The sequence below is a fragment of the Lepidochelys kempii genome, chromosome 2, assembly GCF_965140285.1.
Source record: "Lepidochelys kempii isolate rLepKem1 chromosome 2, rLepKem1.hap1, whole genome shotgun sequence".
Classification (NCBI taxonomy): domain Eukaryota; kingdom Metazoa; phylum Chordata; order Testudines; family Cheloniidae; genus Lepidochelys; species Lepidochelys kempii.
In genome coordinates, this window is record NC_136381.1 from 255,242,649 (window position 1) to 255,258,821 (window position 16,173).

Genomic DNA, 16,173 nt, shown 5'->3' on the forward strand with positions numbered 1-16,173 from the left:
TACAAACAGACTGAAGTACCCACTGCAGTGGGTCTATGGACCTTCACACAAAGAAGAATGGAGATTTTCAGGTAAGCAAGGATAAAATGTTTCTATTCAATACAATAATCTCCAAGTCCTCTATGAACATTTACATAATTAGGCTTTTCAGCACCTTCGGAGTTAGAAGAGGGGTCATTTCACCTACTGCTGAAATTCTGAAATCTCTAGACTTGAATTTAGCAATGTTTAAGAGTTGATACAGATAGGACAAAAACAACAAGGAGTCTGGTGGCACCTTAAAGACTAACAGATTTATTTGAACATAAGCTTTCGTGGGTAAAAACCTCTGAAGAAGTGAGGTTTTTACCCACGAAAGCTTATGCTTAAATAAATTTGTTAGTCTTTAAGGTGCCACCGGACTCCTTGTTGTTTTTGTGGATACAGACTAACACGGAAAAAGAAAGGAGTACTTGTGGCACCTTAGAGACTAACAAATTTATTTGAGCATATGCTTTCGTGAGCTACAGCTCACTTTACGGCTACCCCCGATACTTTACAGATAGGACAGTGTAACGGGGTGGTTACCTGCTCCTGCCCTGTGGGGCTTAAAAGCCAGCCCTGGGAGAGAGCCAGGGCTGAGGGCAAGAGAAGCTAGGCTGATTGGGGAAATGGCCGCAGCTGGGCCTATAAAGGGGCTGGCTGAAGCTTAGCCAGTCTCTCTCTGCGTTCAGAGAGGGAAGGGCCTGGCTGCAGGGACCTGAGGGAGTACCTAGATTGGGGCAGGGCTGAGGGGGAAAGGCCAGGGGAGCAGGGGAGCTCTGGCCTGGAAACCCCCAGCTGCGAGGCCTAGATTAAGGCCTATTAGGTACTGGGATTGCAAGGGGGCAGCCCATGGGTAGACAGAGGCAGTAGGTCCAAACCCCATTGCCTGTGATGAATGGCTGATACACTGCAGTCCGCCCTGGGGAGCGGGGCTAAGCAATGACTGGCAGTAGCCAAGACTGAGGCGAGGTACGGGTAGTGGGTGGGGGTTCCCTGGGGAGGGGAGACCCTCAGGGATTGTTGGGGTTTGCTGCCAGGGGGCAGCACCCAAGTGGAAGGAGGCACCGGGTCCAGAGAGGGACTGGGGCTGGCGTTAAGGTGGATCACCAGACGCCAGAGGGCACTCCAGAGGCTGATGAGCTAATTCCCAAGGACAACCAGCAGGAGGCACCGCTGGGTGAGTCCGGCTCTATTACAGACAGACAGTGAAGAGGAATAACATATCTATTTGAAGCTGCAGGGAGATTTAGGGATGGCAGAAGTTGTTTGTTTACTTGGGTTAGATTTGGCCATTACACTGATAATAAGATCCATATTTTTACATCAAGTGTTGTGGGATCTTTAATGGTCACAAGTGGTCATGACCCCATTTTTATATCTGATCCAAAAGACAACAGCTCAAAAGCATGTGACCACCTCACCCAGAGGCGGTGGAAGCTTGCTTGGAATGCGGGTCAAGGGGTTCCTTTTGGTGGGGATAGCGGCTTCTGGTCCCAGCCCAATCACCCCGGTTCCTCCTTGCTCCCTCTCATGGGATTGGTTGCTGTGGCAGCTGTTCCCGCCCCTCTAGTCGCACTCTTGCCTCTGCCCCCAGCAGCCATGGAGCCCTGCCCATCATAAGTAGCATGGTTGGTGATATGCACAGAACATGTGTGTAGTTTACAGGGAAGATGCACCGGGGTAGAAACAGGGATCAACCGCTGCAGTATTTCCATTGTGGGGGCACAAGCTCCCTGCTTGGTTCTGCCATCCTGACCTCACTCCATGCTGGGGTACTGATTCAGTACAGACTCAAAGGAAAGGGAGCCACTCAGATGTGGAGATGCAGCCTGTGGAGACTGCTCCCCAGTGATCTTCTGCATTGGTTGCGAGCAGCATTATCACAATACTGTACATTTAGGAAGGCCATGCAGAGGTGTGCTCCTCAGATTCTTGGCAAACTGCCAGCATGGCTTCTTAATTGACCAAGATGGGCTGTCTACTAAGATAAAATAACGTATGTTTTCAAAACTCTAATGGTACACACTCCATTATCCTGCTCTTTCATCTTTACATTTTAAACTACAAATCCCATTAATTAAGCTACTGATGTCTTTGAACATGGTTTTTATTTTCCAGTTCATTTGTGCTGTACCAGCTAATTGGGAGAAACTCAATCCATCCCCCACATACATAAAATATAGTCAGTGATAGCCAGATTACCTGTCCTCCCCTCTCCCCCATCCCCCAGTTTACTATTTTCTGTATTCTTACAGGGGTTCTGCCTAGGCAAATGAAAGGAAGTTTAATATTTGTATTGTCTCTTCCTTCTATAGATCTTATAAAATGTCTTTTCTTATTGGTTAGTGCCTATCTAAATCATTCACTCTTTCACTCTGGCCCATGATGATAACAGTGATGGACCTATAAAGAATCACTCAGGAGCACAAAGCATAGCTTTCAGCTTGGATTGACCTGGTGGATATAGATGGTAGGATCTGTTTTCTTGTTTTTTGTTTTATGTATGTTGGACATTTACCAGTACATTCTTTCTTTTTAGTACGTTTGAATTAAGTAGCATCTGAGAGGCAAGGAATTTTGCCCCCCCCTTTTTTTCTCAGTCTTATGTCTTACTTTTTTATACAGTTATTGCTATATGTACATTCTAGCAAATATTGGATTTGTGCCTTTCTGAGTACATTTGATCTTTTGGTTTACTACAGAGTCACTAAAGAGGTGTGTGAGGCTATATCTATGTACAGAACCAGTGCAACAAGCTGGATTAGTTTTCTGTTAGTGCACACAAGGAAAAACTTCAAGAAGAGCAGGATCTGGCACTCCGTAGTTATTGCTCCCCTCCTCCTCACTTGAAGTCCTGGACAGAACTCCTCCTAAATCAGGAGTGCTCATAATACACCCTGTGGAGTCCTAACATGTAGTTCTCAGGGAGAGGACAAGGCTGATCAAATGCAGATTTTTAATGGTGATAAACTCTACCAGCAGGCTAATTGTATTCACTTCTCAAGGAAGTTACAAGTACTATCCAAGCCAATATATATTCTTTATATATAGTGCTGATCCAATGCTCTGTTATTACCATTTATTTATTTATTTATATTGTGGTTGTGCAGACAGTCCCCAGAGACCCATTTTGCTAGTAGAAAGGACAGTCTTGGCCGTGGAGTGGACTCATATATAAACTTGGACCCCTTGTCCATGCTCCCAAAGCTTTTTGATCTTGGTCATTATTCCTCTGGGCTGCTCACCTTGGTCTCTCCTGTTCTTCTCTTAGTGGGGTATTTCTTACTGGTTCAGAACACAACTCCCCGCCTGGTTAATAACATGAGCTGCAGGGAGTACATCACCCCACTTCTCTGATCTTTTCACTAGCTCCCTGTTAAATATTGGGTCAGATTCAAGGTTTTGGCTCATATCTTCAAAGCTCTTCATGGAACTGGCCTAAGGTGTTTGGGGTGACTGCCTCAACCTGGGTGAGCCACATATCTTGTGATGTGCTACTGGCACAGTCAGCGTCTGGGGTAAAACTGGGGGGCAGTGGGGGATGTGACAGGAGACAGTTTTCCCATGACTGTAGCATTTATTCCTGAAGCTTTCAAAATCATCCTGAACCTTAGCACCTTGACAACAAAATGCTAAATCCTCTTTTTCAACCTGGCCATCCCATAACGCCAAAAAGGCAGAAAAAAACAAACGAAAAACAACCCTCAAACACCAAAGTGTAGCCCCTGCTGACCAGAGACAGCCCCAGAAATATATCTTTACATGTACGTAATTTTAAGAGGCACATAGAGACCATGGCAACAAGCCCTATGTAAGAACCTAGACAAAATGATACTGAGATTGTGAGCCTGAGTGAGGGTGGAACTGAAGGCTAATTAATAGAGAGAGAGAGACACACACACACACACACACTTTGGAGGAGGGTAAAGTTACGAAGTTCAGGTTTTGTTATGTTGTTTTTGAGTTGCCCAGGATGAGATGTCAGAAGGACAGAGATATGAGAATGAACAGAGGAGGAAAGGCATGGGGTAGAGGCAGATCTGGGTGTCATTGCTAAAATTAACCTGCTAGATTGACCCTAGAAAAGGTATACTATGTTTTAGTAACAGGGAGTGGTCTGAAAGGTTTATACAGTTTAGTGATGTCTGATAGTGCCGCACTGCATCATAACCAGATAAAGCCATGTTCATGTCCACTGTTTATAAAGGCTGGTGCTGCACCATGGCTCTGTACCATGGCTAAACCAACTCAGTTTGTTGTCTCACACACAGGTAAGAACAAGACTTATGATAAACAGTACCCACTATGGTAAGGCTTATAGCACAGTCAGGCCCTGAATTACTTAATACTCTCTCAGCTGATGTATATTCATCCTGCAGTATTTATTCTTTGTTTCCTAATGTTATTAATCTTTCAATTGTCTTTTTCATTCCCTTTCATAATTTAAAAAACCCGGTATGGGGTCATTTGGAAGTCTCTGCTTTTCTACAATCGGCTTTTTTTCCACCTGGGGAAAAAATATTTGTTTGGCTAAATACAAACTCAGAAGAGAGAGAAATGTTTCTAAACTCTCAAGAGGATTTTCTGAACAATAGGGAGCTAAGAAAACTAAAGGGTTTTTCAGTGTCCCTTTAAATAAATTGGCAGGAGTGCAAAGGCTATCCTTGGGCAATTGAATTAGCTGAAGAAAAGGACTAGAATAGTTTTCCCACAACAGAAGTGCTTTGTTGGCATAGGAAAGAAAGCCTCATAGCTGTTCTGCTGCAGTGGGTTTAACACCTGGTAACAGCATGCTGTACCTGCCAATGTTGGAAGCTACAAATTAGGGAGGCTTGTAGAGAAAAAAGACATGCCTTCTAATTCCGTTTAAATACATTGGACAGCAAGAACATTGTGGAGGGACAAAGTGGAATAACGACAAACATACTGTTCTTTGAAAGCCTCTGCATTTTCACTTATGGAATCTAGTTCCTCTTGCACTGAGCTATGGTACAGTATAACAAAGCTATGTCCACTCTGGAATTGAGTAGCATTCTTGCTATATTTGTATAAGGGAGTTTCACCTCCCCCAACGACCTGCATTCCTTTGCCACTGCTGCAGGGAGCTAAATGGAACTCTCTTATGTCTGTTAGCTAGTTAGCCTTTTGTCTCATTGTTAGAGTAGTTGGGCCAATTGCACTGGGTTATTTCTGAGGCTATGTCAGATTCCCAAACCCTGTAGGGAGTTCAAGAATTGTGCAACCTGCACTTAGCCATCTTGCCAGAGACAGATGCACACATTTGGAGCCTAGTGTGCCTGAGAGAGGCTCTCATAGTGTCCCAATTCAGTTTACCATGTCTTCATTCCTTGGACGAGGAGGAAAACACATTTAAGACTGCAGGCACACTTAGCTTCCTTTTTGCCATTAAAATCACTGCTTTGAGAGACAAACTTCTGCACCTCAGGAAAAGGAAGGAAAAGAGGAAGAATTCCAGTCCACAAAAGGAGCCTAGGGAGAAAAAGAAGAGCAGTTTTTATTCTCCTCCTCCACCAATTCATGTCACTTTGGAAACTCCTTACCAGTCTCAGCACCTCCTCTTTGGCTTCTGGCTCCAGTGCCAAGTGACTTGAACACCTCGTCAGTGCTCATGCCTCCAACACAGTCCATTTCCCCTCCTGTGACTGGGGATTAACTCTTCAACAGTCTGATGCCCTCTTCTTTAGTTGCTTGCCCCTTCTCAATCTCTCTCTGTGGACGCGTTCACACCCTCTTTGTAACTCAACATGCATCTCTTTGTGGCGTGACCCTCTGGCCAGCTCACTATAGTTTCCTCTTCTGGGATAACAAAGTCCCTCTGGACAAACTGTCTCAGGCAGTCTTCCGCTCCACAGCCCAAATGATGCCACTTCCCCAGTGGCTGGTACAGGAATGTGGGCCTGCCTTCTACACCGGGTTCCAGCGCAGGGACACTTTGACTAACAATAATGATCTACACAATCCCAGAGTCCATTGCTGTTTCTCTAGGTTGCTTCTTACCTCTCTTATCTAAATCTGGCCCCTGGGTTACCAATGGAGCTTCCTCTGCTCCCTGTGGCTATTGCACCCTTCTCAGGCTCTTGCCAGAACCTATAGTCCAAGGCAGGATCCCAGGGTTTATTCTCCCCCTAGACCTCCTCCTTGTCTTTTGCCAACTGCTATCCTCTCTAGGGAGTGACTGGAGAGTTCCTTCCTGCAACCCCCTTCTTGCTCTCCACTTCCTGGTTTTAACCTGCTCAGCCTGCCCCTGCCTAGCTGGGCTTCATCATCAGTCACACTTCATCAGCCCTGAGTCTCCGCTATTTGCAGCCTTTCACAGGGTTAATTGGCCCTTTTTACTTAGGTTTTGTGTGGGGTACACATCCCATCACATCTCTGTCAAAGCTTTTGGCTATTCCTCCACTGCTTGGCTCTGCACAGCAGTATTCATCGCTGGTATCAGAGCTGTCTTGAAGAGCAGGAGATCCCACTGGCACAGACCAGGCAAGCTCCTCCTCTGATTGGCTCTAGAGAGCCTGCTCAGCTTCCCTTGCTCCATCTTCCTGGGAAGACTTTATGCAGGGCCCCCTTCAGTTGATAATGAGGCTCAACATCCAGGAGCCAATGAAGGTTTTGCTTGATGCTGCCAAAACTAGCATGGCACAGACTTTTTAGCACCGGTGATAATGTTGACACCGATCCCCCTTCTGATACTGGGGGCACCTCCATCAGCAGCTTCCCTGGCACTGGGCCTCATCTTTGGCAACACTGCCTTCAGAGGCACCCATGTTTCCCTCAGACTCCTGAGTTCAACTCCAGATTCTGGAGGGGAGAGTGCTCCAGTGGTTATGGTTATAGACCTCTTGCTTCTGTGTCTCCAGCCTGTCTTTTCGCCCTCCCCAGCCCATGGTCCTGTCCTGCTTTCCCGTCTATCCATCCTCCCCCCACCCTCCAGCTCCTCCCCCCACTGCTTCTATTATCGACACATCTCCTGGCTCCTGCCTCCTTCTTCTTTCTCTATTCTGTCCGCCCCGCCCCCACTGCCTGCCCTCTCCCCAGCTGTCCCTTGGGTCCTGCCCCTTCTGCTTGTCCCCATTCTCTGGCTTCTGCCTCCTCTCCCCCTCTGCTCCTTTCCACTCTCTGGCTTCTACAGTACTCTCTACCCTATTTCTCATCCCTCTACATTCCAGTCAGGCTGCACCCTCCTCCTCTTCCTCTCTAGCTGGGCACTAGCAAGGGAAGCATTGAGAGTGAAGGAGAAATAGGCTTTCTGATCTCAGTTCCTGTATCTGGCACCACAGTGGCCCCTGGAAGGTGCAGTTGCAGGGAATCTTCTGCTCGGACCGTGAAGCCGTGGGGTAGAGCATGCTCAATGGAGACAAAAATCTTTGGAGAATTCAGCTGCCAAACTATAACAAGCGTCCACTGAGCATGTGTGGATTGTGGCTATATTTGGAAGAATTTTCAAAGGAATGACAAAAGGTATATCCCTCACACCAGAGTGATGCTTCTGCCAAATTTCAAGCACTTGCTTCAAAATATGGAGGCTGTAGGGCTTCTCAATGAAATGGTTGTAAGACTATTTTTAAAAAAAAAAAAAAAAACATGGGCAAAACAATGTATTTTTCTCTAATTTTGTTCTTGGAAGTGGCTTAACTATTTTAGCTGAAATTTAAATAAATAAAATTCAGCTGAAGACCGACAACGAGCTTGGAAAGATTCAGCCTGAATGGTTAAAACTTGGCAAAGTTCTGAGCAATTGAAAACAGGGTCTCATGATAGGTAGGGTCAGGGAATCTTAACTGTAGACATAGTTATCAGGTCCACCTTTAATAAGAGACCTCGTTCAGCTTTCAGTGACTTCACTGTAACCTTAGTATATTTATAGGCATTAGAAATGAAAAAGACCTGCTAGACTTTCCAATGCATCTCCTGCATTGAGGATGTTCAGGATCCTATTCCACATCCTGGCCTTTTTCCTACTATCTCACTTTTAAAATTCTAGAGGGAGCAGATGAGCCACTGGTATTGATCATCTGCATCTTAATTCATGGAGGATGAACATTGATTTTCTTACTCTTCATCTTGGGGATTGGTCCTGCTTTGAGCAGGGGGTTGGACTAGATGACCTCCTGAGGTCCCTTCCAACCCTGATATTCTATGATCTCTGTAGGACTAAGTTATTGTTCTTTGACCTCTTGACAAGAGCTCTGATTTTCAGAGGCCCTGAATGCTGTCAGCTGTCAGTGATTTCAGTGGGAGTTGTGAGTACTCAGCAGCATGGAAAATCAGGCCAGAAGTGAGCAGCTGCAACCAGGTTTTTAAAAATTTCTTTTATACTGGGAGGCTGGTTAATTGCAAAAATGACAGCATCAGGATCAGTAGAATTAATAGACCAAGTTGAGATGCAACTCTCTCTCTGTTCCTCTGAAATCAGCTGTCTACTGTAAACTGATGACTTGTACAGTTACCTTAAATACCAAAATAATTTGTCTTCCTTGCTTTCTGTTCGAAACAGTTATTGAAGTGCATAATAAGCCAGTAGCTAGTTAGCTTTTTCTTTCTGCTTCTTTAATTTTTATACTGCTACTCTTCACTGTACTAGTGAGCATCTTCAATGTAAAATCATTGACAGTAACCGAGTCCCTGGTGGACTTCATGGAGTCTCTGGCACTTCTCTCCTATATGATAAGGTTGTTATAATGAGGCTGCATATTTTCTTTCTACCTTGTTAATTACCACTATGGAGATAGCGCATCTGTTTAGTGGTGTACGGACATGATGCACAGGTGAGTAGAATACAGATGAATAGAGGCTATGATTTAACTAGGTCGGTGGCAAAGCAGGTTTTGGGAGGATGATGGATGGAAATGGTAGGCCACAAGTTAATGAGAAGGAAGTAAGGATTGCTTCAGGGTTTTTCTGTAGGGATGTGGCACCAATTCAGAGGAGTTCATTGGTTATGGGATGTGCTACTAGAAGTGTGTTTATAGGAGAGTTACAGCACCTTTGCTTACCATTGTATAAAAATAGTTGTCATGTTTCACATCCGAGGCAGCTATACTTCTGTGGCTAGGGAATGGACTTCTGTATAAATAAATACACCTTGCAGAGCACTTTGGGTATCCTTTAGCATAAAAGCTGACATATAAACACTGGAAAATACTGGTATTATTTGGTATTAGCAGATTGTCAATGTCATGCCTATCCCCAATACCCAGTAATGAGGCTTGAGATATAGAAAAGTGGATGGGATTGACAGATTTTCTCATTTTATGGAAGGAGTTGTCTAGTCAAAGGTTGGTTTGTGTTTTTCTTCCTTTTCAAGAAAGAAAAGGAATAAGGTCCTATTTAAATGTATCTTCAAAACACACATCTAACTAAATTAGCAGAAAAAGAAAGTAAGAATTTTATTTTATTAATTTAGTTTTATCTTGAGCCTGCCTTGTCTACTGTTGTGTTGAAATTGAAATTGAAATTGTCGAAGTTTAGGGTACTATGAAGCAATTCAGTGCTTATCCTCTTCTCCATCCCCAAGTTTTTAGCTGTGGTTCTGACCCCTTCCCTGGTCTTCACAAATTGAAGAGGGATTTGCAGTTAATTGTAGTGCCTCTTGGTGCTTCAGGTGGTGCATCTAACTCAGTGGCTCTCAAACTTTTTTACTGGTGACCCCTTTCACATAACAAGTCTCTGAGTGCGACCCCGCCTTATAAAAAGTGTTTTTAATTTATATCTTTAACACTGTTATAAATGCTGGAGGCAAAGCGGGGTTTTAGGGTGGAGGTTGACACCTCGTGACCCCGCATGTAATAACCTTGTGACCCCCTGAGGGGTCCCAACCCCCAGTTTGAGAACCCCTGATCTAACTAACAGGGAGAAAAATCAAGGTAGGCTGAATGAACTTTGGCCTGATTTCAGAAAGAAATCTCACCTTGCAATTGTCCTTCCAGAACAGTTTGTTTGACCATGTCTCCGTGTGTAGCGCTTGAGAAAACAGTGGATACCTGTATCTGTCATGGTAAATGCCACCAAGGAATGGGCAGTATATTGATTTTGTACGCACAGCAGTATTTTATTAAATATTATGAATTGAATTAGGATGAGATTTTGAAAAACACTCAAAGGAGATGGAAGCACAAGTCCCATGGAAAGTCTTTTAGTCACACTTATGCTCTGAGCTCCTTGAAGTGTTCAGAAAATCCAACCCGTAATGAATATTTTAAGATGTTCATATAATATATAATTTAGAGCATTGAGGCTGTACTGAAGCATCATATTCAGTTTATCATTTAGGAGCTGGTCTATCAAGGTATTCAGATCTCTGGCCCGTTTTGGTGTTGAGGGAGCTCAGCACTTCACAAAGCAGGATCAAGCCCTTAGTGATTAAATTAAAGCTGAGAAAAGAAAGCAAAACACGGCATTGGATGCTTTGAATTCTAATAGGCAAGTTCACTGTAGTCTGCTCTCAATTGTCCTGCCAACTCCATCCTTTTGTGAGGGGAAAAATGATTAGCCTGCCATGAAAACTTAATTGAGCAGCTGATTGCTGTTTGTTACATCTCAAGAAAAAAGCTGAACGGGTGTTTGATTCTTAGAACAACAATTTGAACTTTTTAAAGATCTGTGTTTAAAGTATCTAGTGGCCATTGAGGATGTTGCTATTCACCTGCCTTGATTTGTGTGACTTGAGCATATGTCTCTGAACCACTGTCACATGTCTGCTTTTTATTTTATGTGAAATGAGTTGCTGGTCTCAGTCCAGTTTCCAGTCAGCAGGTATCCATGTGACAGCAATCACCACAAGAGTTAGGACTGGCAGTCTTGGCAGAGAGGCCAGAGACTGAATAGACTTGTAAACTGAATTAACTTCTTGTCTCTCAATGCTCCCATACATGTTCTCTGAAGGAATATGGCTGCTCTCCTCTGATTGGGAGTAGTAGCTCAAACCATGGCAGCGAGCCTGTTTCTGTTAAAAGAAAGGTGCGGCCAGAAAGTGACTCAGCAAGAAGAGTGCCACCTACCGAATCAGCAGTGGCACTTGTGGTCTGTTCTCCTGGATGATCTCCTATTTAAATAGTCACCTAGATCAGCCCTGTCTCAGGAGATCACAGCCTAAGTGACTGTAGGCAGACAAATAAGGGCTGTGGGGATTGTCAGAACCCTCGCTGGGCTGGCTTTCATTTTGGACCCGGCTTTGGGCCTAATCCGGTGCCAATTGAAGTTCCATTGACTTCCATGGTTGTTGGACTGGGCTTTTGGTGAAGGAAATTCTACACTTGGAGGACTTGAGAGCGGATTGGTAATGCCATTGCAAAACATGCAAGCAGTTAAATGCCAACACACAGCACTCTTTAGCCAGAGGCCATATTGCCTTGTATTGTGCTATTTTCAGATTGCACAAGGGGAACTGGGGCTGTACTTAGATGGGAGAGTTAATGAATTCCTCAGGGGAGGGAGGGAGGATAGTTATTAATTGTGGCCCAGAATCAGCTAGGTGCTTATGCACCTCAGTAACTTAAAGCATGAGAGCAGCAGTCCTAGTCCAATGTTTCTTCCTTCTGTGAAGTATTCTCAACTCTGAGAGTTAACAGCTGAAAAAGAATATAGACAAATAAAGGCTGAAAAGGAAGGAGAATTTGTGGGCTTAGATTACCTCTTGCCTCCTAAAGAGTAAAAACAAACCAAAAGAGCTCTAAAACTAATGCTGCTTAGATGTTATCATTGCTTTAAAAATGTGGCTCCAAACTCTAACTTCTAAATAGCATTTCAAGGTTTTGTTGATGCGTTCAGTTTAATGTTGTCTGTCTTTCTCTCTCCAAAAATAGTGCATGTACATAACATATCAGTGCACTGATAATTATGGTCAAACCTGAGTGCTAAAATGCTAATATTTTATTTTTTGTGCTCTGTGTTGACAACCCTAAGAGACTATAATCAGGTTCCAACCTAAAGAGTAAATCATCCAAAGAATAATGTTATGAAAGAGGATACCATTTCACTCAGATCTCACTAGTTTGTCACACTTACGTGCTAACAATAGTTCAACAAGGGGTTCCCAAAGAAATAGACTCCCTTGGTGTATGAATACTTCCGTTATCCCAGGTGCTTGCAGAGAGGAAGGCTGAAGGACTGGGACATATATTCATTTGTTTTCAAATTTAAGCAAAAATGCTTTTCCTCAGCAAGAGGCAGCAGGACTGTGGAAACAGATACATTAAGCTGCACTTCGCTGGAAATGTTTATTCTCTGTTGCTGAATAGTATACCAGGTATGTTGATAGCATAGCAGAGAGTTCAACTTGTGTTTTTTTAAATGGGAATAGGGTAATGTCATAAATATAAAGGGAAGGGTAACCACCTTTCTGTATACAGAACTATAAAATCCCTCCTGGCCAGAGGCAAAACCCTTTCACCTGTAAAGGGTTAAGAAGCTAAGATAACCTCGCTGGCACCTGACCAAAATGACCAATGAGGAGACAAGTTACTTTCAAAGCTGGATGGGGTGGGGGGGAAAAAAGGGTCTGTCTGTCTGTGTGATGCTTGTGCCGGGAACAGATCAGGAATGCTCTTCAGAACTCCTGTAAAATGTTAATAAGCAATCTAGTTAGATACGCGTTAGATTCTGTTTTGTTTAAATGGCTGATAAAATAAGTTGTGCTGAATGGAATGTATATTCCCGTTTTTGTGTCTTTTTGTAACTTAAGGTTTTGCTTAGAGGGATTCTGTGTTTTGAATCTGATTATCCTGTAAGGTATTTACCATCCTGATTTTACAGAGGTGATTCTTTTATCTTCTCTTTAATTAAAATTCTTCTTTTAAGATCCTGATTGCTTTTTCATTGGTCTTAAGATCCAAGGGTTTGGGTCTGTGTTCACCTATGCAAATTGGTGAGGATTTTTATCAAGCCTTCCTCAGGAAAGGGAGTGTAGGGCTTGGGGGGATATTTTGGGGGGAATACGTCTCCAAGAGGGCTCTTTCACTGTTCTTTAATGTGCTTGGTGGTGGCAGCATAGGGTTCAAGGACAAGGCAAAGTCTGTACCTTGAGGAAGTTTTTTAACCTAAGCTGGTAAGAATAAGCTTAGGGGGTCTTTCATGCAGGTCCCCACATCTGTACCCTAGAGCTCAGAGTGGGGAAGGAACCTTGACAGATAAGTTCCAGGGATATCTTGAACTTTCGAGGGGAGAAACTTCTTTGGTTCTCCCACCCAAATACCTGACACTTGGTGCATTCCAAAGGCATAAAATTATTTCATCAGAAATATTTTTTTGAGCTCAAGGGATAAGTCATCCCTGACAGAGAGAGACGTTCTGTAAATATCCAGAGGGAGTAACTGCTATTAAGCGTTGGGAGATTGTGGGGTAATTTGTACAGCCCTTGATCACTAGTGCTTATTAAAGATCATATGGTACTATCATCAAGGCTTGCTCTTGGTCTTTTAGCCAGATTCCATCTTAGGTCTTTGTATTCTGACTACCTAAAATTCTTCCTTTAATTTTAGTTGGATACTGCAAAATAAATAATGTAATAGTACTCAGAATGTGCTTGGTACTTAGTGTATAATCCTGTAGAAAGATACTGTGTCTTTCTGAGAGCTTACAGTCTAAAAAGACAAAAACATGGATGAAAGAGAACAGTATCCAGCATACGAAGGGTGGTCAGAGTGATGAATGACACACTTCTTGTTGGTTCCTTTTTTAGCATAAGTAAAAACAAATAAATGTTGGTGTCTTCACTTTCTGTCCTAAGCTGCTGTTGCTGTGTTCTGTTATGCAGCTGCTGCATTCTGCTCTAGAGGTGACTGCACAGTTTGCTGTGGAAAAGGTATTCTTGTTGATAAACCTGTTAGAAGCAGATTGTGGGACCTGGGAAGTTGAGACACAGTGTTCAAATGGTTTTGCCCAAAGTCACACAAGAAGTCATTAGTAGAGTTTGGGATTAGAACCCAGGTATCCTGACTCCCAGTCTTCTGCTCTAACTGCTGGATTCCAGTCAGCTTGTAAAGTTTACTTAGAATAATAGAAGTTGAAGAAGGAAAAGAAGTGTTATGAAGTTCTAAAGAGTATACTATAAATTGCTGAGCATTGCCCAAGGATTTCTGTATACAGCCTCCAAAAGCTGGTATTCAGTTGTTCATGGGATTTGTTCCTGTTCGAAAGCTAGCCTACCACCTAGAGGTAAAACAAAATACTTCAGACTGTTCTTATTTGCAGTGTGAATTCTTTAAGGTCCAGCAGGTTTTACTGAAAAATGTTATTCAGTTGGATATTGTAGTACTGCAATTGAAACAGACACATATAACTAAGATATTTTGAGGTAGGGAAATGGGATAGTGGTGGGTGTTAGGAGAATATCATATTAGATTTCTTAATCGTGGTCTTGAAATATGTCATAATTTTCATGGTATAGATAACAGTATTCGGATTGCAGTCACTTTTATTTTTGAAGCATAATTACATGCCCATTTAGAAGTGATGATAGGTATTAGCTCAGAATGATAAACCCATCCTCCTCCACCCCACTTTTTGTCTGGGGCTGTAACTGTACACAACAGTTAAATTCCAACAGCACCCGTTACCTTTACTAGACTAAAATGTGATGTGCAGTTGGAAATGAATCTTGGGTAACTGCAGTCTAATGAAGTCAACCAGAACATTCTTGCTGGGATTTTAGTAGCTACAGTAGCCTGTGAAGCAATGAAATAAATTCCAGGAAAATGCCTGTAAATGAGCCTAGGGATTGACAGAATTATCTTCCACTGCTTTTCCATGGATTATGACTAGTAGCTGGTGAGTAGTAAATTATAAATGGTGAAGTTTAATAATAGCAGACAAAAATCTTGTTAACTTAAAGTGAAGGGGTCGGATCTTCACACAGATCTGCGTGCTCATGTGATTTCTACTATGTATACATATTAGTTAAACATCTAGATCTTTAAATGTGAGAACAGACCATAAATAAGAGCATAGAACTACAGAACATAAATCAATAAGAAGTCACTTCACTTCTCCTTTGGGAAATCATTAAAAATAACTCTACTTCTAATTTTAAATTTATAGGATTAGAATTTATACCTAGACCAAAAAGGGGAGGAAATGTGAATGAATTTTATTGTACTGATATGGAACAGAATCTTAAAACATTTAGTGTGAGGAGTTAGGCCCTGATCTTGAAAACATCTGTATAACTCTGCTCATTAATCTCAGTGGGACTCTGCTCATTAACCTCATGTAAGTCTTTGCAGAATTGGGGCATTACACTGGTTATGAATCTGCATCCTCAAAGTTTTCCATCTTTCAGGCTATAAATAATTATTTTACTTTCATATTAGAAGATTTTAGCGATTATTTATTTCACTGTGTTACTACCCTACATAATTAGAAAATTATCTAGTTAGTCTGACTAGATGAGAGTTTTTTAGAATATAAATCCCTTATTATTTTTAAGACTTGGATTATAATACCAGGAATGATTAATAAGATGTATCTATGAAGATTTAACAAGTTAAACGGAATTTTAAAAAAACCCTGAAAGATCAATTTTAGTGTATTCATTTTTATTAGCAGTGATGGTGATGAATAAATATTATAATTCAATGTAAGTGATTTTATAGACTATAGTGTAGCAGGCAACTGGGTAAGGTTTATATTAAAAATATTTTTGGAGGCCTGCAAATACTGCTTAACAAAGGCCTGGGAAGGTCTGGAATTTTGGATCCATCTTCTCACTGCCTCTTAGGAATTTATGCACATAATACATTTGTAAGTAACATTTAATGGAGTGATCTGGATAATTTCTTCTGTTACAAAACCTTCCTTAGCCACACACTGTTGTACAGCGTATTGTGCACTAATTCTCTGCTGCCCCATAGAGGCTGCTGCACTTACATTGTGTGCTTGCATAGGATCAAGTTTTCATATCTAGGCTTGTGCAACTGCATATATCTACCTATATCTCCGTGCCTACTGTTGCTGGCACCCAGTGCCGAGAGGCTAAACAACAGCTGGAGTTGGTTTGCTACCCGGTATGCGTCACCCAATAATTACAACAGGGTGGAGAAGCAGAAAAGTTTATTTGCAGCTGCAAAAAGGTACAGGGAGAATAGAATCTCAAATCCTGCACACAGAGCAGGAAGTTACACAGGCTTTTATAAA

The 16,173-nt window shown here is 42.5% G+C and overlaps 1 protein-coding gene across 9 annotated transcripts in view; it reads left to right on the top strand.

Moving 5' to 3' along the window:
- Positions 1 to 16,173, top strand: part of PRKAG2 (protein kinase AMP-activated non-catalytic subunit gamma 2) — a 379,638-nt gene that overhangs the window by 53,066 nt on the left and 310,399 nt on the right. Inside the window, exon 1 of one of the 9 annotated variants that reach the window (XM_073334624.2) lies at positions 14,790 to 14,808. The exons of the other annotated variants lie outside the window; for them this stretch is intronic. The gene's annotated coding sequence lies outside the window, so the exon portion shown is untranslated. Of the gene's footprint in view, positions 1 to 14,789; positions 14,809 to 16,173 lie in introns of those variants that run through there. 9 annotated transcript variants of the gene reach the window in all.